The sequence below is a fragment of the Hemiscyllium ocellatum genome, unplaced genomic scaffold, assembly GCF_020745735.1.
Source record: "Hemiscyllium ocellatum isolate sHemOce1 unplaced genomic scaffold, sHemOce1.pat.X.cur. scaffold_2594_pat_ctg1, whole genome shotgun sequence".
Classification (NCBI taxonomy): Eukaryota; Metazoa; Chordata; class Chondrichthyes; order Orectolobiformes; family Hemiscylliidae; genus Hemiscyllium; species Hemiscyllium ocellatum.
Genome location: NW_026868142.1, coordinates 47,887 through 70,812, shown reverse-complemented (window position 1 = coordinate 70,812; position 22,926 = coordinate 47,887). Strand labels below are relative to the sequence as shown.

General features: G+C 52.0%; 9 non-coding genes and 5 pseudogenes across 9 annotated transcripts; all 14 read right to left on the bottom strand.

The window, feature by feature from the left end:
* Window positions 1–499: 499 nt before the first annotated feature.
* On the bottom strand, window positions 500–623 carry LOC132812213 (5S ribosomal RNA; annotated as a pseudogene).
* A 1,533-nt stretch (window positions 624–2,156) lies between these two features.
* On the bottom strand, window positions 2,157–2,275 carry LOC132812200 (5S ribosomal RNA). Its single transcript, XR_009643525.1, has one exon. It is a non-coding gene; the product is annotated as a 5S ribosomal RNA (ribosomal RNA).
* Window positions 2,276–3,796: 1,521 nt separating this feature from the next.
* LOC132812204 (5S ribosomal RNA) lies at window positions 3,797–3,912 on the bottom strand (annotated as a pseudogene).
* Window positions 3,913–5,439: 1,527 nt separating this feature from the next.
* On the bottom strand, window positions 5,440–5,550 carry LOC132812209 (5S ribosomal RNA; annotated as a pseudogene).
* A 1,531-nt stretch (window positions 5,551–7,081) lies between these two features.
* LOC132812205 (5S ribosomal RNA) lies at window positions 7,082–7,201 on the bottom strand (annotated as a pseudogene).
* A 1,534-nt stretch (window positions 7,202–8,735) lies between these two features.
* LOC132812175 (5S ribosomal RNA) lies at window positions 8,736–8,854 on the bottom strand. Its single transcript, XR_009643501.1, has one exon. It is a non-coding gene; the product is annotated as a 5S ribosomal RNA (ribosomal RNA).
* A 1,538-nt stretch (window positions 8,855–10,392) lies between these two features.
* LOC132812174 (5S ribosomal RNA) lies at window positions 10,393–10,511 on the bottom strand. Its single transcript, XR_009643500.1, has one exon. It is a non-coding gene; the product is annotated as a 5S ribosomal RNA (ribosomal RNA).
* Window positions 10,512–12,037: 1,526 nt separating this feature from the next.
* Window positions 12,038–12,155, bottom strand: LOC132812194 (5S ribosomal RNA). The gene has a single exon (XR_009643519.1). It is a non-coding gene; the product is annotated as a 5S ribosomal RNA (ribosomal RNA).
* Window positions 12,156–13,689: 1,534 nt separating this feature from the next.
* Window positions 13,690–13,808, bottom strand: LOC132812173 (5S ribosomal RNA). The gene has a single exon (XR_009643499.1). It is a non-coding gene; the product is annotated as a 5S ribosomal RNA (ribosomal RNA).
* Window positions 13,809–15,335: 1,527 nt separating this feature from the next.
* Window positions 15,336–15,453, bottom strand: LOC132812193 (5S ribosomal RNA). Its single transcript, XR_009643518.1, has one exon. It is a non-coding gene; the product is annotated as a 5S ribosomal RNA (ribosomal RNA).
* Window positions 15,454–16,982: 1,529 nt separating this feature from the next.
* LOC132812178 (5S ribosomal RNA) lies at window positions 16,983–17,101 on the bottom strand. Its single transcript, XR_009643504.1, has one exon. It is a non-coding gene; the product is annotated as a 5S ribosomal RNA (ribosomal RNA).
* Window positions 17,102–18,630: 1,529 nt separating this feature from the next.
* On the bottom strand, window positions 18,631–18,739 carry LOC132812208 (5S ribosomal RNA; annotated as a pseudogene).
* Window positions 18,740–20,268: 1,529 nt separating this feature from the next.
* LOC132812172 (5S ribosomal RNA) lies at window positions 20,269–20,387 on the bottom strand. Its single transcript, XR_009643498.1, has one exon. It is a non-coding gene; the product is annotated as a 5S ribosomal RNA (ribosomal RNA).
* Window positions 20,388–21,918: 1,531 nt separating this feature from the next.
* On the bottom strand, window positions 21,919–22,037 carry LOC132812171 (5S ribosomal RNA). The gene has a single exon (XR_009643497.1). It is a non-coding gene; the product is annotated as a 5S ribosomal RNA (ribosomal RNA).
* Window positions 22,038–22,926: the final 889 nt, after the last annotated feature.

The following is a 22,926-nucleotide window of genomic DNA, read 5'->3' as shown; positions in this document are numbered from 1 at the left end:
TTAGGACAGAGATGAGGAGAAACTTCTTCACCCAAGAGTGGTGGCTGTGTGGAATGCTCTGCCCCAAGGGCAGTGGAGGCCCAGTCTCTGGATTCATATTAAGAAAGAGTTGCATAGAGCTCTCAAGGATAGTGGAATCAAGGGTTACGGAGATAATCAGGAACAGGATACTGATTAAGGATGATCAGCCATGATCATATTGAATGGTGGTGCAGGCTCGAAAGCAGAATGGCCAACTCCTGCACCTATTGTCCTCCTTTCCTGACTGCCACCCTCAGACAGCGTGCAGCCCCAATCCCTTTCTTTCCGTCTTTCCTCGCTGATTTCGGCAGCGCTCCGCTCTCCTCCCCTCCCTGTCTGGTGCTGCAGCGACTGATGCGCCGGCAGCAGCAGCAGCAGCAGCAGCAGCAGCAGCAGCAGCAAAAATAACCTGCCGCTCCATTGCGTGGCACAACACAAGTGCAGAGGGGTGACTTGAGCAGCCCCTGCTGGCGGAAAAAGCCTACTGCACCTGGTATTCCCCAGGCGGTCTCCCATCCAAGTTACTAACCAGGCCTGATTCTGCTTAGCTTTCCGAGATCAGACAGAGAATCGGGCGTTTTCAGACTAGTATGGCCGTAGGCACTGGCCCCTTCCTTTTCTCCCTACTTCAAGGCGTGCTGGCCAGCCACATTTTCTTTTGCTGCTCTTTCTCTTTATCCCCTTTGTTTTTTTTTTCTCTTTTCTCTTTGCTCTTCCTCCTCTGTGCGTGCTTCCCTCCCTCCGTCCCTCCAGCTGCCTTTCAGCCAGCCCTTGCCCACCAGGCTCCTGTAGTCTCTCCCACATCCCCACGCAGGCCAACTGCAAGCCCTCCCCCTGCTTCATAAGGCTGCAGCCTGCATTCTCTCATCCTTCCGCACTCCTCCACGCCTCCCTTTCCCAATGGCAGGCAGTGGCCAGGGGGTACCGCAGGATCACTACTGGCAAAACCGCAGCTTTTTACCATATATCTTAACCATCTACAAGATGCTATTAGCCATAACATTAGCAAATTTGCTGATGATACTAAGCTGGCTGGCAGGGTGAAATGTCATCAGGATGTTAGCAGATTACAGGGTGACCTGGACAAGTTAGGTGAGTGGCCAGATGCAATTTAATGTGGATAAATCAATGGTTACCCACTTTGGTGCAAGGCAGATTACTACCTAAATGGAATCAATTTAGGTCAAGGGGCAGGACAGAGAGATCTGGGGGTTCCTGTACACCACTCAATGAAGGTAAGCATGCAGGTACAGCAGTAGTGAAGAAGGCTAATAGCATGCTGGCCTTCATAACAAGAGGGATGGAGTATAGAAGCAAAGAGTTCTTTTGCAGCTGTACAGGGCCCTGGTGAGACCACACCTGGAGTACTGTGTGCAGTTCTGCTCTCCAGATTTGATTCTGGCTATTGAGGGAATGCAGCGTAGGTTCACCAGGTCAATTCCTGGACTGGCGGGATTACCTTACACTGAAAGACTGGAGCGACTGGGCTTGTGTGTACCCTCGAGTTTAGAAGACTGAGAGGGAATCTGATTGAGACATTTCAGATCATCAAAGGATTGGACACTCTGGCGGCAGGAAACATGTTTCCGCTGCTGGGTGAGTGCCGAAACAGAGGACACTGCTTAAAAATACGGGTAGACCATTTAGGACAGAGATGAGGAGAAACTTCTTCACCCAGAGAGTGGTGGCTGTGTGAATGCTCTGCCCCAGAGGGCAGTGGAGCCCAGTCTCTGGATTCATTTAAGAAAGAGTTGCATAGAGCTCTCAAGGATAGTGGAATCAAGGGTTACGGAGATAAGGCAGGAACAGGATACTGATTAGGATGATCAGCCATGATCATATTGAATGGTGGTGCAGGCTCGAAAGGCAGAATGGCCAACTCCTGCACCTATTGTCCCTCCTTTCCTGACTGCCACCCCGCAGACAGCGTGCAGCCCCAATCCCTTCTTTCCGTCTTTCCTCGCTGATTTCGGCAGCGCTCCCCGCCTCTCCTCCCCTCCCTGTCTGGTGCCTGCAGGCGACTGATGGCCGGCAACAGCAGCAGCAGCAGCAGCAGCAAAAATAACCTGGCCGCTCCATTGCGTGGCACAACACAAGTGCAGAGGGGTGACTTGAGCACCCCTGCTGGCGGAAAAAGCCTACTGCACCTGGTATTCCCCAGGCGGTCTCCCATCCAAGTACTAACCCAGCCTGAGTCTGCTTAGCTTCCGAGATCAGACGAGATCGGCGTTTTCAGACTAGTATGGCCGTAGGCACCGGCCCTTCCTTTTCTCCCTACTTCAAGGCGTGCTGGCCAGCCACATTTTCTTGCTGCTCTTTCTCTTTATCCCCCTTTGTTTTTTTTTCTCTTTTTCTCTTTGCTCTTCCTCCTCTGTGCGTGCTTCCCTCCCTCCGTCCCTCCAGCTGCCTTTCAGCCAGCCCTTGCCCACCAGGCTCCTGTAGTCTCCCACATCCCCACGCAGGCCAACTGCAAGCCCTCCCCCTGCTTCATCAGGCTGCAGCCTGCATTCTCTCATCCTTCCGCACTCCTCCACGCCTCCCTTTCCCAATGGCAGGCAGTGGCCAGGGGGGTACCGCAGGGATCACTACTGGCACCGCAGCTTTTTACCATATATCTTAACCATCTACAAGATGCTATTAGCCATAACATTAGCAAATTTGCTGATGATACTAAGCTGGCTGGCAGGTGAAATGTCATCAGGATGTTAGCAGATTACAGGGTGACCTGGACAAGTTAGGTGAGTGGCCAGATGCAATTTAATGTGGATAAATCAATGGTTACCCCACTTTGGTGCAAGGCAGATTACTACCTAAATGGAATCAATTTAGGTCAAGGGGCAGGACAGAGAGATCTGGGGTTCCTGTACACCACTCAATGAAGGAAGCATGCAGGTACAGCAGGTAGTGAAGAAGGCTAATAGCATGCTGGCCTTCATAACAAGAGGGATGGAGTATAGAAGCAAAGAGGTTCTTTTGCAGCTGTACAGGGCCCTGGTGAGACCACACCTGGAGTACTGTGTGCAGTTCTGCTCTCCAGATTTGATTCTGCTATTGAGGGAATGCAGCGTAAGTTCACCAGGTCAATTCCTGGACTGGCGGGATTACCTTACACTGAAAGACTGGAGCGACTGGGCTTGTGTGTACCCTCGAGTTTAGAAGACTGAGAGGGGATCTGATTGAGACATTTCAGATCATCAAAGGATTGGACACTCTGGCGGCAGGAAACATGTTTCCGCTGCTGGGTGAGTGCCGAAACAGAGGACACTGCTTAAAAATACGGGTAGACCATTTAGGACAGAGATGAGGAGAAAAACTTCTTCACCCAGAGAGTGGTGGCTGTGTGGAATGCTCTGCCCCAGAGGCAGTGGAGGCCCAGTCTCTGGATTCATTTAAGAAAGAGTTGCATAGAGCTCTCAAGGATAGTGGAATCAAGGTTACGGAGATAAGGCAGGAACAGGATACTGATTAAGGATGATCAGCCATGATCATATTGAATGGTGGTGCAGGCTCGAAAGGCAGAATGGCCAACTCCTGCACCTATTGTCCTCCTTTCCTGACTGCCACCCGCAGACAGCGTGCAGCCCCATCCCTTCTTTCCGTCTTTCTCGCTGATTTCGGCAGCGCTCCGCTCTCCTCCCCTCCCTGTCTGGTGCCTGCAGGCGACTGATGGCCGGCACAGCAGCAGCAGCAGCAGCAGCAAAAATAACCTGCCGCTCCATTGCGTGGCACAACACAAGTGCAGAGGGGTGACTTGAGCAGCCCCTGCTGGCGGAAAAGCCTACTGCACCTGGTATCCCAGGCGGTCTCCCATCCAAGTACTAACCAGGCCTGAGTCTGCTTAGCTTCCGAGATCAGACGAGATCGGCGTTTCAGACTAGTATGGCCGTAGGCACCGGCCCCTTCCTTTTCTCCCTACTTCAAGGCGTGCTGGCCAGCCACATTTTCTTTGCTGCTCTTTCTCTTTATCCCCTTTGTTTTTTTTTTCTCTTTTCTCTTTGCTCTTCCTCCTCTGTGCGTGCTTCCCTCCCTCCGTCCCTCCAGCTGCCTTTCAGCCAGCCCTTGCCCACCAGGCTCCTGTAGTCTCCCACATCCCCACGCAGGCCAACTGCAAGCCCTCCCCCTGCTTCATAAGGCTGCAGCCTGCATTCTCTCATCCTTCCGCACTCCTCCACGCCTCCCTTTCCCAATGGCAGGCAGTGGCCAGGGGGGTACCGCAGGGATCACTACTGGCACCGCAGCTTTTTTACCATATATCTTAACCATCTACAAGATGCTATTAGCCATAACATTAGCAAATTTGCTGATGATACTAAGCTGGCTGGCAGGGTGAAATGTCATCAGGATGTTAGCAGATTACAGGGTGACCTGGACAAGTTAGGTGAGTGGCCAGATGCAATTTAATGTGGATAAATCAATGGTTACCCACTTTGGTGCAAGGCAGATTACTACCTAAATGGAATCAATTTAGGTCAAGGGGCAGGACAGAGAGATCTGGGGGTTCCTGTACACCACTCAATGAAGGTAAGCATGCAGTACAGCAGGTAGTGAAGAGGCTAATAGCATGCTGGCCTTCATAACAAGAGGGATGGAGTATAGAAGCAAAGAGGTTCTTTTGCAGCTGTACAGGGCCCTGGTGAGACCACACCTGGAGTACTGTGTGCAGTTCTGCTCTCCAGATTTGATTCTGGCTATTGAGGGAATGCAGCGTAGGTTCACCAGGTCAATTCCTGGACTGGCGGGATTACCTTACACTGAAAGACTGGAGCGACTGGGCTTGTGTGTACCCTCGAGTTTAGAAGACTGAGAGGGGATCTGATTGAGACATTTCAGATCATCAAAGGATTGGACACTCTGGCGGCAGGAAACATGTTTCCGCTGCTGGGTGAGTGCCGAAACAGAGGACACTGCTTAAAAATACGGGGTAGACCATTTAGGACAGAGATGAGGAGAAACTTCTTCACCCAGAGAGTGGTGGCTGTGTGGAATGCTCTGCCCCAGAGGGCAGTGGAGGCCCAGTCTCTGGATTCATTTAAGAAAGAGTTGCATAGAGCTCTCAAGGATAGTGGAATCAAGGGTTACGGAGATAAGGCAGGAACAGGATACTGATTAAGGATGATCAGCCATGATCATATTGAATGGTGGTGCAGGCTCGAAAGGCAGAATGGCCAACTCCTGCACCTATTGTCCTCCTTTCCTGACTGCCACCCGCAGACAGCGTGCAGCCCCAATCCCTTTCTTTTCCGTCTTTCTCGCTGATTTCGGCAGCGCTCCGCTCTCCTCCCCTCCCTGTCTGGCCTGCAGGCGACTGATGGCCGGCACAGCAGCAGCAGCAGCAGCAGCAAAAATAAACCTGCCGCTCCATTGCGTGGCACAACACAAGTGCAGAGGGTGACTTGAGCAGCCCCTGCTGGCGGAAAAAGCCTACTGCACCTGGTATTCCCAGGCGGTCTCCCATCCAAGTACTAACCAGGCCTGAGTCTGCTTAGCTTCCGAGATTCGAGGCGTTTTCAGACTAGTATGGCCGTAGGCACCGGCCCCTTCCTTTTTCTCCCTACTTCAAGGCGTGCTGGCCAGCCACATTTTCTTTGCTGCTCTTTCTCTTTATCCCCTTTGTTTTTTTTTTTCTCTTTTCTCTTTGCTCTTCCTCCTCTGTGCGTGCTTCCCTCCCTCCGTCCCTCCAGCTGCCTTTCAGCCAGCCCTTGCCCACCAGGCTCCTGTAGTCTCCCACATCCCCACGCAGGCCAACTGCAAGCCCTCCCCCTGCTTCATAAGGCTGCAGCCTGCATTCTCTCATCCTTCCGCACTCCTCCACGCCTCCCTTTCCCAATGGCAGGCAGTGGCCAGGGGGGTACCGCAGGATCACTACTGGCACCCGCAGCTTTTTACCATATATCTTAACCATCTACAAGATGCTATTAGCCATAACATTAGCAAATTTGCTGATGATACTAAGCTGGCTGGCAGGGTGAAATGTCATCAGGATGTTAGCAGATTACAGGGTGACCTGGACAAGTTAGGTGAGTGGCCAGATGCAATTTAATGTGGATAAATCAATGGTTACCCACTTTGGTGCAAGGCAGATTACTACCTAAATGGAATCAATTTAGGTCAAGGGGCAGGACAGAGAGATCTGGGGGTTCCTGTACACCACTCAATGAAGGTAAGCATGCAGGTACAGCAGGTAGTGAAGAAGGCTAATAGCATGCTGGCCTTCATAACAAGAGGGATGGAGTATAGAAGCAAAGAGGTTCTTTTGCAGCTGTACAGGGCCCTGGTGAGACCACACCTGGAGTACTGTGTGCAGTTCTGCTCTCCAGATTTGATTCTGGCTATTGAGGGAATGCAGCGTAGGTTCACCAGGTCAATTCCTGGACTGGCGGGATTACCTTACACTGAAAGACTGGAGCGACTGGCTTGTGTGTACCCTCGAGTTTAGAAGACTGAGAGGGGATCTGATTGAGACATTTCAGATCATCAAAGGATTGGACACTCTGGCGGCGGAAACATGTTTCCGCTGCTGGTGAGTGCCGAAACAGAGGACACTGCTTAAAAATAACGGGTAGACCATTTAGGACAGAGATGAGGAGAAACTTCTTCACCCAGAGAGTGGTGGCTGTGTGGAATGCTCTGCCCCAGAGGGCAGTGGAGGCCCAGTCTCTGGATTCATTTAAGAAAGAGTTGCATAGAGCTCTCAAGGATAGTGGAATCAAGGGTTACGGAGATAAGGCAGGAACAGGATACTGATTAAGGATGATCAGCCATGATCATATTGAATGGTGGTGCAGGCTCGAAAGGCAGAATGGCCAACTCCTGCACCTATTGTCCTCCTTTCCTGACTGCCACCCGCAGACAGCGTGCAGCCCCAATCCCTTTCTTTCCGTCTTTCTCGCTGATTTCGGCAGCGCTCCGCTCTCCTCCCCTCCCTGTCTGGTGCCTGCAGGCGACTGATGGCCGGCACAGCAGCAGCAGCAGCAGCAGCAGCAAAAATAACCTGCCGCTCCATTGCGTGGCACAACACAAGTGCAGAGGGGTGACTTGAGCAGCCCCTGCTGGCGGAAAAAGCCTACTGCACCTGGTATTCCCAGGCAGGCGTCCCCATCCAAGTACTAACCAGGCCTGAGTCTGCTTAGCTTCCGAGATCAGACGAGATCGGCGTTTTCAGACTAGTATGGCCGTAGGCACCGGCCCCTTCCTTTCTCCCTACTTCAAGGCGTGCTGGCCAGCCACATTTTCTTTGCTGCTCTTTCTCTTTATCCCCTTTGTTTTTTTTTTTTCTCTTTTCTCTTTGCTCTTCCTCCTCTGTGCGTGCTTCCCTCCCTCCGTCCCTCCAGCTGCCTTTCAGCCAGCCCTTGCCCACCAGGCTCCTGTAGTCTCCCACATCCCCACGCAGGCCAACTGCAAGCCCTCCCCCTGCTTCATCAGGCTGCAGCCTGCATTCTCTCATCCTTCCGCACTCCTCCACGCCTCCCTTTCCCAATGGCAGGCAGTGGCCAGGGGGGTACCGCAGGGATCACTACTGGCACCGCAGCTTTTTACCATATATCTTAACCATCTACAAGATGCTATTAGCCATAACATTAGCAAATTTGCTGATGATACTAAGCTGGCTGGCAGGGTGAAATGTCATCAGGATGTTAGCAGATTACAGGGTGACCTGGACAAGTTAGGTGAGTGGCCAGATGCAATTTAATGTGGATAAATCAATGGTTACCCACTTTGGTGCAAGGCAGATTACTACCTAAATGGAATCAATTTAGGTCAAGGGGCAGGACAGAGAGATCTGGGGGTTCCTGTACACCACTCAATGAAGGTAAGCATGCAGGTACAGCAGGTAGTGAAGAAGGCTAATAGCATGCTGGCCTTCATAACAAGAGGGATGGAGTATAGAAGCAAAGAGGTTCTTTTGCAGCTGTACAGGGCCCTGGTGAGACCACACCTGGAGTACTGTGTGCAGTTCTGCTCTCCAGATTTGATTCTGGCTATTGAGGGAATGCAGCGTAGGTTCACCAGGTCAATTCCTGGACTGGCGGGATTACCTTACACTGAAAGACTGGAGCGACTGGGCTTGTGTGTACCCTCGAGTTTAGAAGACTGAGAGGGGATCTGATTGAGACATTTCAGATCATCAAAGGATTGACACACTCTGGCGGCAGGAAACATGTTTTCCGCTGCTGGGTGAGTGCCGAAACAGAGGACACTGCTTAAAAATACGGGTAGACCATTTAGGACAGAGATGAGGAGAAACTTCTTCACCCAGAGAGTGGTGGCTGTGTGGAATGCTCTGCCCCAGAGGGCAGTGGAGGCCCAGTCTCTGGATTCATTTAAGAAAGAGTTGCATAGAGCTCTCAAGGATAGTGGAATCAAGGGTTACGGAGATAAGGCAGGAACAGGATACTGATTAAGGATGATCAGCCATGATCATATTGAATGGTGGTGCAGGCTCGAAAGGCAGAATGGCCAACTCCTGCACCTATTGTCCTCCTTTCCTGACTGCCACCCCGCAGACAGCGTGCAGCCCCAATCCCTTTCTTTCCGTCTTTCTCGCTGATTTCGGCAGCGCTCCGCTCTCCTCCCCTCCCTGTCTGGTGCCTGCAGGCGACTGATGGCCGGCACAGCAGCAGCAGCAGCAGCAGCAAAATAACCTGCCGCCGCTCCATTGCGTGGCACAACACAAGTGCAGAGGGGTGACTTGAGCAGCCCCTGCTGGCGGAAAAAGCCTACTGCACCTGGTATTCCCAGGCGGTCTCCCATCCAAGTACTAACCAGGCCTGAGTCTGCTTAGCTTCCGAGATCAGACGAGATCGGGCGTTTTCAGACTAGTATGGCCGTAGGCACCGGCCCCTTCCTTTTCTCCCTACTTCAAGGCGTGCTGGCCAGCCACATTTTCTTTGCTGCTCTTTCTCTTTATCCCCTTTGTTTTTTTTTTCTCTTTCTCTCTTTGCTCTTCCTCCTCTGTGCGTGCTTCCCTCCCTCCGTCCCTCCAGCTGCCTTTCAGCCAGCCCTTGCCCACCAGCTCCTGTAGTCTCCCACATCCCCACGCAGGCCAACTGCAAGCCCTCCCCCCCCCTGCTTCATAAGGCTGCAGCCTGCATTCTCTCATCCTTCCGCACTCCTCCACGCCTCCCTTTCCCAATGGCAGGCAGTGGCCAGGGGGTACCGCAGGGATCACTACTGGCACCGCAGCTTTTTACCATATATCTTAACCATCTACAAGATGCTATTAGCCATAACATTAGCAAATTTGCTGATGATACTAAGCTGGCTGGCAGGGTGAAATGTCATCAGGATGTTAGCAGATTACAGGGTGACCTGGACAAGTTAGGTGAGTGGCCAGATGCAATTTAATGTGGATAAATCAATGGTTACCCACTTTGGTGCAAGGCAGATTACTACCTAAATGGAATCAATTTAGGTCAAGGGGCAGGACAGAGAGATCTGGGGGTTCCTGTACACCACTCAATGAAGGTAAGCATGCAGGTACAGCAGGTAGTGAAGAAGGCTAATAGCATGCTGGCCTTCATAACAAGAGGGATGGAGTATAGAAGCAAAGAGGTTCTTTTGCAGCTGTACAGGGCCCTGGTGAGACCACACCTGGAGTACTGTGTGCAGTTCTGCTCTCCAGATTTGATTCTGGCTATTGAGGGAATGCAGCGTAGGTTCACCAGGTCAATTCCTGGACTGGCGGGATTACCTTACACTGAAAGACTGGAGCGACTGGGCTTGTGTGTACCCTCGAGTTTAGAAGACTGAGAGGGGATCTGATTGAGACATTTCAGATCATCAAAGGATTGGACACTCTGGCGGCAGGAAACATGTTTCCGCTGCTGGGTGAGTGCCGAAACAGAGGACACTGCTTAAAAATACGGGGTAGACCATTTAGGACAGAGATGAGGAGAAACTTCTTCACCCAGAGAGTGGTGGCTGTGTGGAATGCTCTGCCCCAGAGGGCAGTGGAGGCCCAGTCTCTGGATTCATTTAAGAAAGAGTTGCATAGAGCTCTCAAGGATAGTGGAATCAAGGGTTACGGAGATAAGGCAGGAACAGGATACTGATTAAGGATGATCAGCCATGATCATATTGAATGGTGGTGCAGGCTCGAAAGGCAGAATGGCCAACTCCTGCACCTATTGTCCTCCTTTCCTGACTGCCACCCGCAGACAGCGTGCAGCCCCAATCCCTTTCTTTCCGTCTTTTCTCGCTGATTTCGGCAGCGCTCCGCTCTCCTCCCCTCCCTGTCTGGTGCCTGCAGGCGACTGATGGCCGGCACAGCAGCAGCCAGCAGCAGCAGCAGCAAATAATAACCTGCCGCTCCATTGCGTGGCACAACACAAGTGCAGAGGGGTGACTTGAGCAGCCCCTGCTGGCGGAAAAAGCCTACTGCACCTGGTATTCCCAGGCGGTCTCCCATCCAAGTACTAACCAGGCCTGAGTCTGCTTAGCTTCCGAGATCAGACGAGATCGGGCGTTTTCAGACTAGTATGGCCGTAGGCACCGGCCCCTTCCTTTTCTCCCTACTTCAAGGCGTGCTGGCCAGCCACATTTTCTTTGCTGCTCTTTCTCTTTATCCCCTTTGTTTTTTTTTCTCTTTTCTCTTTGCTCTTCCTCCTCTGTGCGTGCTTCCCTCCCTCCGTCCCTCCAGCTGCCTTTCAGCCAGCCCTTGCCCACCAGGCTCCTGTAGTCTCCCACATCCCCACGCAGGCCAACTGCAAGCCCTCCCCCCCCTGCTTCATAAGGCTGCAGCCTGCATTCTCTCATCCTTCCGCACTCCTCCACGCCTCCCTTTCCCAATGGCAGGCAGTGGCCAGGGGGTACCGCAGGGATCACTACTGGCACCGCAGCTTTTTACCATATATCTTAACCATCTACAAGATGCTATTAGCCATAACATTAGCAAATTTGCTGATGATACTAAGCTGGCTGGCAGGGTGAAATGTCATCAGGATGTTAGCAGATTACAGGGTGACCTGGACAAGTTAGGTGAGTGGCCAGATGCAATTTAATGTGGATAAATCAATGGTTACCCACTTTGGTGCAAGGCAGATTACTACCTAAATGGAATCAATTTAGGTCAAGGGGCAGGACAGAGAGATCTGGGGTTCCTGTACACCACTCAATGAAGGTAAGCATGCAGGTACAGCAGGTAGTGAAGAAGGCTAATAGCATGCTGGCCTTCATAACAAGAGGGATGGAGTATAGAAGCAAAGAGGTTCTTTTGCAGCTGTACAGGGCCCTGGTGAGACCACACCTGAGTACTGTGTGCAGTTCTGCTCTCCAGATTTGATTCTGGCTATTGAGGGAATGCAGCGTAGGTTCACCAGGTCAATTCCTGGACTGGCGGGATTACCTTACACTGAAAGACTGGAGCGACTGGGCTTGTGTTGTACCCTCGAGTTTAGAAGACTGAGAGGGGATCTGATTGAGACATTTCAGATCATCAAAGGATTGGACACTCTGGCGGCAGGAAACATGTTTCCGCTGCTGGGTGAGTGCCGAAACAGAGGACACTGCTTAAAAACGGGGTAGACCATTTAGGACAGAGATGAGGAGAAACTTCTTCACCCAGAGAGTGGTGGCTGTGTGGAATGCTCTGCCCCAGAGGGCAGTGGAGGCCCAGTCTCTGGATTCATTTAAGAAAGAGTTGCATAGAGCTCTCAAGGATAGTGGAATCAAGGGTTACGGAGATAAGCAGGAACAGGATACTGATTAAGGATGATCAGCCATGATCATATTGAATGGTGGTGCAGGCTCGAAAGGCAGAATGGCCAACTCCTGCACCTATTGTCCTCCTTTCCTGACTGCCACCCGCAGACAGCGTGCAGCCCCAATCCCTTTTTTTCCGTCTTTCTCGCTGATTTCGGCAGCGCTCCGCTCTCCTCCCCTCCCTGTCTGGTGCCTTGCAGGCGACTGATGGCCGGCACAGCAGCAGCAGCAGCAGCAGCAAAAATAACCTGCCGCTCCATTGCGTGGCACAACACAAGTGCAGAGGGGTGACTTGAGCAGCCCTGCTGGCGGAAAAAGCCTACTGCACCTGGTATTCCAGGCGGTCTCCCATCCAAGTACTAACCAGGCCTGAGTCTGCTTAGCTTCCGAGATCAGACGAGATCGGGCGTTTTCAGACTAGTATGGCCGTAGGCACGGCCCCTTCCTTTTCTCCCTACTTCAAGGCGTGCTGGCCAGCCACATTTTCTTTGCTGCTCTTTCTCTTTATCCCCTTTGTTTTTTTTTTCTCTTTTCTCTTTGCTCTTCCTCCTCTGTGCGTGCTTCCCTCCCTCCGTCCCTCCAGCTGCCTTTCAGCCAGCCCTTGCCCACCAGGCTCCTGTAGTCTCCCACATCCCCACGCAGGCCAACTGCAAGCCCTCCCCCTGCTTCATAAGGCTGCAGCCTGCATTCTCTCATCCTCCGCACTCCTCCACGCCTCCCTTTCCCAATGGCAGGCAGTGGCCAGGGGGTACCGCAGGGATCACTACTGGCACCGCAGCTTTTTACCATATATCTTAACCATCTACAAGATGCTATTAGCCATAACATTAGCAAATTTGCTGATGATACTAAGCTGGCTGGCAGGGTGAAATGTCATCAGGATGTTAGCAGATTACAGGGTGACCTGGACAAGTTAGGTGAGTGGCCAGATGCAATTTAATGTGGATAAATCAATGGTTACCCACTTTGGTGCAAGGCAGATTACTACCTAAATGGAATCAATTTAGGTCAAGGGGCAGGACAGAGAGATCTGGGGGTTCCTGTACACCACTCAATGAAGGTAAGCATGCAGGTACAGCAGGTAGTGAAGAAGGCTAATAGCATGCTGGCCTTCATAACAAGAGGGATGGAGTATAGAAGCAAAGAGGTTCTTTTGCAGCTGTACAGGGCCCTGGTGAGACCACACCTGGAGTACTGTGTGCAGTTCTGCTCTCCAGATTTGATTCTGGCTATTGAGGGAATGCAGCGTAGGTTCACCAGGTCAATTCCTGGACTGGCGGGATTACCTTACACTGAAAGACTGGAGCGACTGGGCTTGTGTGTACCCTCGAGTTTAGAAGACTGAGAGGGGATCTGATTGAGACATTTCAGATCATCAAAGGATTGGACACTCTGGCGGCAGGAAACATGTTTCCGCTGCTGGGTGAGTGCCGAAACAGAGGACACTGCTTAAAAATACGGGGTAGACCATTTAGGACAGAGATGAGGAGAAACTTCTTCACCCAGAGAGTGGTGGCTGTGTGGAATGCTCTGCCCCAGAGGGCAGTGGAGGCCCAGTCTCTGGATTCATTTAAGAAAGAGTTGCATAGAGCTCTCAAGGATAGTGGAATCAAGGGTTACGGAGATAAGGCAGGAACAGGATACTGATTAAGGATGATCAGCCATGATCATATTGAATGGTGGTGCAGGCTCGAAAGGCAGAATGGCCAACTCCTGCACCTATTGTCCTCCTTTCCTGACTGCCACCCGCAGACAGCGTGCAGCCCCAATCCCTTTCTTTCCGTCTTTCTCGCTGATTTCGGCAGCGCTCCGCTCTCCTCCCCTCCCTGTCTGGTGCCTGCAGGCGACTGATGGCACAGCAGCAGCAGCAGCAGCAGCAGCAGCAGCAGCAAAAATAACCTGCCGCTCCATTGCGTGGCACAACACAAGTGCAGAGGGGTGACTTGAGCAGCCCCTGCTGGCGGAAAAAGCCTACTGCACCTGGTATTCCCAGGCGGTCTCCCATCCAAGTACTAACCAGGCCTGAGTCTGCTTAGCTTCCGAGATCAGACGAGATCGGGCGTTTTCAGACTAGTATGGCCGTAGGCACCGGCCCCTTCCTTTTCTCCCTACTTCAAGGCGTGCTGGCCAGCCACATTTTCTTTGCTGCTCTTTCTCTTTATCCCCTTTGTTTTTTTTTCTCTTTTCTCTTTGCTCTTCCTCCTCTGTGCGTGCTTCCCTCCCTCCGTCCCTCCAGCTGCCTTTCAGCCAGCCCTTGCCCACCAGGCTCCTGTAGTCTCCCACATCCCCACGCAGGCCAACTGCAAGCCCTCCCCCTGCTTCATAAGGCTGCAGCCTGCATTCTCTCATCCTTCCGCACTCCTCCACGCCTCCCTTTCCCAATGGCAGGCAGTGGCCAGGGGGGTACCGCAGGGATCACTACTGGCACCGCAGCTTTTTACCATATATCTTAACCATCTACAAGATGCTATTAGCCATAACATTAGCAAATTTGCTGATGATACTAAGCTGGCTGGCAGGGTGAAATGTCATCAGGATGTTAGCAGATTACAGGGTGACCTGGACAAGTTAGGTGAGTGGCCAGATGCAATTTAATGTGGATAAATCAATGGTTACCCACTTTGGTGCAAGGCAGATTACTACCTAAATGGAATCAATTTAGGTCAAGGGGCAGGACAGAGAGATCTGGGGGTTCCTGTACACCACTCAATGAAGGTAAGCATGCAGGTACAGCAGGTAGTGAAGAAGGCTAATAGCATGCTGGCCTTCATAACAAGAGGGATGGAGTATAGAAGCAAAGAGGTTCTTTTGCAGCTGTACAGGGCCCTGGTGAGACCACACCTGGAGTACTGTGTGCAGTTCTGCTCTCCAGATTTGATTCTGGCTATTGAGGGAATGCAGCGTAGGTTCACCAGGTCAATTCCTGGACTGGCGGGATTACCTTACACTGAAAGACTGGAGCGACTGGGCTTGTGTGTACCCTCGAGTTTAGAAGACTGAGAGGGGATCTGATTGAGACATTTCAGATCATCAAAGGATTGGACACTCTGGCGGCAGGAAACATGTTTCCGCTGCTGGGTGAGTGCCGAAACAGAGGACACTGCTTAAAAATACGGGGTAGACCATTTAGGACAGAGATGAGGAGAAACTTCTTCACCCAGAGAGTGGTGGCTGTGTGGAATGCTCTGCCCCAGAGGGCAGTGGAGGCCCAGTCTCTGGATTCATTTAAGAAAGAGTTGCATAGAGCTCTCAAGGATAGTGGAATCAAGGGTTACGGAGATAAGGCAGGAACAGGATACTGATTAAGGATGATCAGCCATGATCATATTGAATGGTGGTGCAGGCTCGAAAGGCAGAATGGCCAACTCCTGCACCTATTGTCCTCCTTTCCTGACTGCCACCCGCAGACAGCGTGCAGCCCCAATCCCTTTCTTTCCGTCTTTCTCGCTGATTTCGGCAGCGCTCCGCTCTCCTCCCCTCCCTGTCTGGTGCCTGCAGGCGACTGATGGCCGGCACAGCAGCAGCAGCAGCAGCAGCAAAAATAACCTGCCGCTCCATTGCGTGGCACAACACAAGTGCAGAGGGTGACTTGAGCAGCCCCTGCTGGCGGAAAAAGCCTACTGCACCTGGTATTCCCAGGCGGTCTCCCATCCAAGTACTAACCAGGCCTGAGTCTGCTTAGCTTCCGAGATCAGACGAGATCGGCGTTTTCAGACTAGTATGGCCGTAGGCACCGGCCCCTTCCTTTTCTCCCTACTTCAAGGCGTGCTGGCCAGCCACATTTTCTTTGCTGCTCTTTCTCTTTATCCCCTTTGTTTTTTTTTTCTCTTTTCTCTTTGCTCTTCCTCCTCTGTGCGTGCTTCCCTCCCTCCGTCCCTCCAGCTGCCTTTCAGCCAGCCCTTGCCCACCAGGCTCCTGTAGTCTCCCACATCCCCACGCAGGCCAACTGCAAGCCCTCCCCCTGCTTCATCAGGCTGCAGCCTGCATTCTCTCATCCTTCCGCACTCCTCCACGCCTCCCTTTCCCAATGGCAGGCAGTGGCCAGGGGGGTACCGCAGGGATCACTACTGGCACCGCAGCTTTTTACCATATATCTTAACCATCTACAAGATGCTATTAGCCATAACATTAGCAAATTTGCTGATGATACTAAGCTGGCTGGCAGGGTGAAATGTCATCAGGATGTTAGCAGATTACAGGGTGACCTGGACAAGTTAGGTGAGTGGCCAGATGCAATTTAATGTGGATAAATCAATGGTTACCCACTTTGGTGCAAGGCAGATTACTACCTAAATGGAATCAATTTAGGTCAAGGGGCAGGACAGAGAGATCTGGGGGTTCCTGTACACCACTCAATGAAGGTAAGCATGCAGGTACAGCAGGTAGTGAAGAAGGCTAATAGCATGCTGGCCTTCATAACAAGAGGGATGGAGTATAGAAGCAAAGAGGTTCTTTTGCAGCTGTACAGGGCCCTGGTGAGACCACACCTGGAGTACTGTGTGCAGTTCTGCTCTCCAGATTTGATTCTGGCTATTGAGGGAATGCAGCGTAGGTTCACCAGGTCAATTCCTGGACTGGCGGGATTACCTTACACTGAAAGACTGGAGCGACTGGGCTTGTGTGTACCCTCGAGTTTAGAAGACTGAGAGGGGATCTGATTGAGACATTTCAGATCATCAAAGGATTGGACACTCTGGCGGCAGGAAACATGTTTCCGCTGCTGGGTGAGTGCCGAAACAGAGGACACTGCTTAAAAATACGGGGTAGACCATTTAGGACAGAGATGAGGAGAAACTTCTTCACCCAGAGAGTGGTGGCTGTGTGGAATGCTCTGCCCCAGAGGGCAGTGGAGGCCCAGTCTCTGGATTCATTTAAGAAAGAGTTGCATAGAGCTCTCAAGGATAGTGGAATCAAGGGTTACGGAGATAAGGCAGGAACAGGATACTGATTAAGGATGATCAGCCATGATCATATTGAATGGTGGTGCAGGCTCGAAAGGCAGAATGGCCAACTCCTGCACCTATTGTCCTCCTTTCCTGACTGCCACCCGCAGACAGCGTGCAGCCCCAATCCCTTTCTTTCCGTCTTTCTCGCTGATTTCGGCAGCGCTCCGCTCTCCTCCCCTCCCTGTCTGGTGCCTGCAGGCGACTGATGGCCGGCACAGCAGCAGCAGCAGCAGCAGCAAAAATAACCTGCCGCTCCATTGCGTGGCACAACACAAGTGCAGAGGGGTGACTTGAGCAGCCCCTGCTGGCGGAAAAAGCCTACTGCACCTGGTATTCCCAGGCGGTCTCCCATCCAAGTACTAACCAGGCCTGAGTCTGCTTAGCTTCCGAGATCAGACGAGATCAGGCGTTTTCAGACTAGTATGGCCGTAGGCACCGGCCCTGTCCTTTTCTCCCTACTTCAAGGCGTGCTGGCCAGCCACATTTTCTTTGCTGCTCTTTCTCTTTATCCCCTTTGTTTTTTTTTTCTCTTTTCTCTTTGCTCTTCCTCCTCTGTGCGTGCTTCCCTCCCTCCGTCCCTCCAGCTGCCTTTCAGCCAGCCCTTGCCCACCAGGCTCCTGTAGTCTCCCACATCCCCACGCAGGCCAACTGCAAGCCCTCCCCCTGCTTCATAAGGCTGCAGCCTGCATTCTCTCATCCTTCCGCACTCCTCCACGCCTCCCTTTCCCAATGGCAGGCAGTGGCCAGGGGGGTACCGCAGGGATCACTACTGGCACCGCAGCTTTTTACCATATATCTTAACCATCTACAAGATGCTATTAGCCATAACATTAGCAAATTTGCTGATGATACTAAGCTGGCTGGCAGGGTGAAATGTCATCAGGATGTTAGCAGATTACAGGGTGACCTGGACAAGTTAGGTGAGTGGCCAGATGCAATTTAATGTGGATAAATCAATGGTTACCCACTTTGGTGCAAGGCAGATTACTACCTAAATGGAATCAATTTAGGTCAAGGGGCAGGACAGAGAGATCTGGGGGTTCCTGTACACCACTCAATGAAGGTAAGCATGCAGGTACAGCAGGTAGTGAAGAAGGCTAATAGCATGCTGGCCTTCATAACAAGAGGGATGGAGTATAGAAGCAAAGAGGTTCTTTTGCAGCTGTACAGGGCCCTGGTGAGACCACACCTGGAGTACTGTGTGCAGTTCTGCTCTCCAGATTTGATTCTGGCTATTGAGGGAATGCAGCGTAGGTTCACCAGGTCAATTCCTGGACTGGCGGGATTACCTTACACTGAAAGACTGGAGCGACTGGGCTTGTGTGTACCCTCGAGTTTAGAAGACTGAGAGGGGATCTGATTGAGACATTTCAGATCATCAAAGGATTGGACACTCTGGCGGCAGGAAACATGTTTCCGCTGCTGGGTGAGTGCCGAAACAGAGGACACTGCTTAAAAATACGGGGTAGACCATTTAGGACAGAGATGAGGAGAAACTTCTTCACCCAGAGAGTGGTGGCTGTGTGGAATGCTCTGCCCCAGAGGGCAGTGGAGGCCCAGTCTCTGGATTCATTTAAGAAAGAGTTGCATAGAGCTCTCAAGGATAGTGGAATCAAGGGTTACGGAGATAAGGCAGGAACAGGATACTGATTAAGGATGATCAGCCATGATCATATTGAATGGTGGTGCAGGCTCGAAAGGCAGAATGGCCAACTCCTGCACCTATTGTCCTCCTTTCCTGACTGCCACCCGCAGACAGCGTGCAGCCCCAATCCCTTTCTTTCCGTCTTTCTCGCTGATTTCGGCAGCGCTCCGCTCTCCTCCCCTCCCTGTCTGGTGCCTGCAGGCGACTGATGGCCGGCACAGCAGCAGCAGCAGCAGCAGCAAAAATAACCTGCCGCTCCATTGCGTGGCACAACACAAGTGCAGAGGGGTGACTTGAGCAGCCCCTGCTGGCGGAAAAAGCCTACTGCACCTGGTATTCCCAGGCGGTCTCCCATCCAAGTACTAACCAGGCCTGAGTCTGCTTAGTTTCCGAGATCAGGCGTTTTCAGACTAGTATGGCCGTAGGCACCGGCCCCTTCCTTTTCTCCCTACTTCAAGGCGTGCTGGCCAGCCACATTTTCTTTGCTGCTCGTTCTCTTTATCCCCTTTGTTTTTTTTTTCTCTTTTCTCTTTGCTCTTCCTCCTCTGTGCGTGCTTCCCTCCCTCCGTCCCTCCAGCTGCCTTTCAGCCAGCCCTTGCCCACCAGGCTCCTGTAGTCTCCCACATCCCCACGCAGGCCAACTGCAAGCCCTCCCCCTGCTTCATAAGGCTGCAGCCTGCATTCTCTCATCCTTCCGCACTCCTCCACGCCTCCCTTTCCCAATGGCAGGCAGTGGCCAGGGGGGTACCGCAGGGATCACTACTGGCACCGCAGCTTTTTACCATATATCTTAACCATCTACAAGATGCTATTAGCCATAACATTAGCAAATTTGCTGATGATACTAAGCTGGCTGGCAGGGTGAAATGTCATCAGGATGTTAGCAGATTACAGGGTGACCTGGACAAGTTAGGTGAGTGGCCAGATGCAATTTAATGTGGATAAATCAATGGTTACCCACTTTGGTGCAAGGCAGATTACTACCTAAATGGAATCAATTTAGGTCAAGGGGCAGGACAGAGAGATCTGGGGGTTCCTGTACACCACTCAATGAAGGTAAGCATGCAGGTACAGCAGGTAGTGAAGAAGGCTAATAGCATGCTGGCCTTCATAACAAGAGGGATGGAGTATAGAAGCAAAGAGGTTCTTTTGCAGCTGTACAGGGCCCTGGTGAGACCACACCTGGAGTACTGTGTGCAGTTCTGCTCTCCAGATTTGATTCTGGCTATTGAGGGAATGCAGCGTAGGTTCACCAGGTCAATTCCTGGACTGGCGGGATTACCTTACACTGAAAGACTGGAGCGACTGGGCTTGTGTGTACCCTCGAGTTTAGAAGACTGAGAGGGGATCTGATTGAGACATTTCAGATCATCAAAGGATTGGACACTCTGGCGGCAGGAAACATGTTTCCGCTGCTGGGTGAGTGCCGAAACAGAGGACACTGCTTAAAAATACGGGGTAGACCATTTAGGACAGAGATGAGGAGAAACTTCTTCACCCAGAGAGTGGTGGCTGTGTGGAATGCTCTGCCCCAGAGGGCAGTGGAGGCCCAGTCTCTGGATTCATTTAAGAAAGAGTTGCATAGAGCTCTCAAGGATAGTGGAATCAAGGGTTACGGAGATAAGGCAGGAACAGGATACTGATTAAGGATGATCAGCCATGATCATATTGAATGGTGGTGCAGGCTCGAAAGGCAGAATGGCCAACTCCTGCACCTATTGTCCTCCTTTCCTGACTGCCACCCGCAGACAGCGTGCAGCCCCAATCCCTTTCTTTCCGTCTTTCTCGCTGATTTCGGCAGCGCTCCGCTCTCCTCCCCTCCCTGTCTGGTGCCTGCAGGCGACTGATGGCCGGCACAGCAGCAGCAGCAGCAGCAGCAAAAATAACCTGCCGCTCCATTGCGTGGCACAACACAAGTGCAGAGGGGTGACTTGAGCAGCCCCTGCTGGCTGAAAAAGCCTACTGCACCTGGTATTCCCAGGCGGTCTCCCATCCAAGTACTAACCAGGCCTGAGTCTGCTTAGCTTCCGAGATCAGACGAGATCGGGCGTTTTCAGACTAGTATGGCCGTAGGCACCGGCCCCTTCCTTTTCTCCCTACTTCAAGGCGTGCTGGCCAGCCACATTTTCTTTGCTGCTCTTTCTCTTTATCCCCTTTGTTTTTTTTTTCTCTTTTCTCTTTGCTCTTCCTCCTCTGTGCGTGCTTCCCTCCCTCCGTCCCTCCAGCTGCCTTTCAGCCAGCCCTTGCCCACCAGGCTCCTGTAGTCTCCCACATCCCCACGCAGGCCAACTGCAAGCCCTCCCCCTGCTTCATAAGGCTGCAGCCTGCATTCTCTCATCCTTCCGCACTCCTCCACGCCTCCCTTTCCCAATGGCAGGCAGTGGCCAGGGGGGTACCGCAGGGATCACTACTGGCACCGCAGCTTTTTACCATATATCTTAACCATCTACAAGATGCTATTAGCCATAACATTAGCAAATTTGCTGATGATACTAAGCTGGCTGGCAGGGTGAAATGTCATCAGGATGTTAGCAGATTACAGGGTGACCTGGACAAGTTAGGTGAGTGGCCAGATGCAATTTAATGTGGATAAATCAATGGTTACCCACTTTGGTGCAAGGCAGATTACTACCTAAATGGAATCAATTTAGGTCAAGGGGCAGGACAGAGAGATCTGGGGGTTCCTGTACACCACTCAATGAAGGTAAGCATGCAGGTACAGCAGGTAGTGAAGAAGGCTAATAGCATGCTGGCCTTCATAACAAGAGGGATGGAGTATAGAAGCAAAGAGGTTCTTTTGCAGCTGTACAGGGCCCTGGTGAGACCACACCTGGAGTACTGTGTGCAGTTCTGCTCTCCAGATTTGATTCTGGCTATTGAGGGAATGCAGCGTAGGTTCACCAGGTCAATTCCTGGACTGGCGGGATTACCTTACACTGAAAGACTGGAGCGACTGGGCTTGTGTGTACCCTCGAGTTTAGAAGACTGAGAGGGGATCTGATTGAGACATTTCAGATCATCAAAGGATTGGACACTCTGGCGGCAGGAAACATGTTTCCGCTGCTGGGTGAGTGCCGAAACAGAGGACACTGCTTAAAAATACGGGGTAGACCATTTAGGACAGAGATGAGGAGAAACTTCTTCACCCAGAGAGTGGTGGCTGTGTGGAATGCTCTGCCCCAGAGGGCAGTGGAGGCCCAGTCTCTGGATTCATTTAAGAAAGAGTTGCATAGAGCTCTCAAGGATAGTGGAATCAAGGGTTACGGAGATAAGGCAGGAACAGGATACTGATTAAGGATGATCAGCCATGATCATATTGAATGGTGGTGCAGGCTCGAAAGGCAGAATGGCCAACTCCTGCACCTATTGTCCTCCTTTCCTGACTGCCACCCGCAGACAGCGTGCAGCCCCAATCCCTTTCTTTCCGTCTTTCTCGCTGATTTCGGCAGCGCTCCGCTCTCCTCCCCTCCCTGTCTGGTGCCTGCAGGCGACTGATGGCCGCACAGCAGCAGCAGCAGCAGCAGCAGCAAAAATAACCTGCCGCTCCATTGCGTGGCACAACACAAGTGCAGAGGGGTGACTTGAGCAGCCCCTGCTGGCGGAAAAAGCCTACTGCACCTGGTATTCCCAGGCGGTCTCCCATCCAAGTACTAACCAGGCCTGAGTCTGCTTAGCTTCCGAGATCAGACGAGATCGGGCGTTTTCAGACTAGTATGGCCGTAGGCACCGGCCCCTTCCTTTTCTCCCTACTTCAAGGCGTGCTGGCCAGTGACATTTTCTTTGCTGCTCTTTCTCTTTATCCCCTTTGTTTTTTTTTTCTCTTTTCTCTTTGCTCTTCCTCCTCTGTGCGTGCTTCCCTCCCTCCGTCCCTCCAGCTGCCTTTCAGCCAGCCCTTGCCCACCAGGCTCCTGTAGTCTCCCACATCCCCACGCAGGCCAACTGCAAGCCCTCCCCCTGCTTCATAAGGCTGCAGCCTGCATTCTCTCATCCTTCCGCACTCCTCCACGCCTCCCTTTCCCAATGGCAGGCAGTGGCCAGGGGGGTACCGCAGGGATCACTACTGGCACCGCAGCTTTTTACCATATATCTTAACCATCTACAAGATGCTATTAGCCATAACATTAGCAAATTTGCTGATGATACTAAGCTGGCTGGCAGGGTGAAATGTCATCAGGATGTTAGCAGATTACAGGGTGACCTGGACAAGTTAGGTGAGTGGCCAGATGCAATTTAATGTGGATAAATCAATGGTTACCCACTTTGGTGCAAGGCAGATTACTACCTAAATGGAATCAATTTAGGTCAAGGGGCAGGACAGAGAGATCTGGGGGTTCCTGTACACCACTCAATGAAGGTAAGCATGCAGGTACAGCAGGTAGTGAAGAAGGCTCATAGCATGCTGGCCTTCATAACAAGAGGGATGGAGTATAGAAGCAAAGAGGTTCTTTTGCAGCTGTACAGGGCCCTGGTGAGACCACACCTGGAGTACTGTGTGCAGTTCTGCTCTCCAGATTTGATTCTGGCTATTGAGGGAATGCAGCGTAGGTTCACCAGGTCAATTCCTGGACTGGCGGGATTACCTTACACTGAAAGACTGGAGCGACTGGGCTTGTG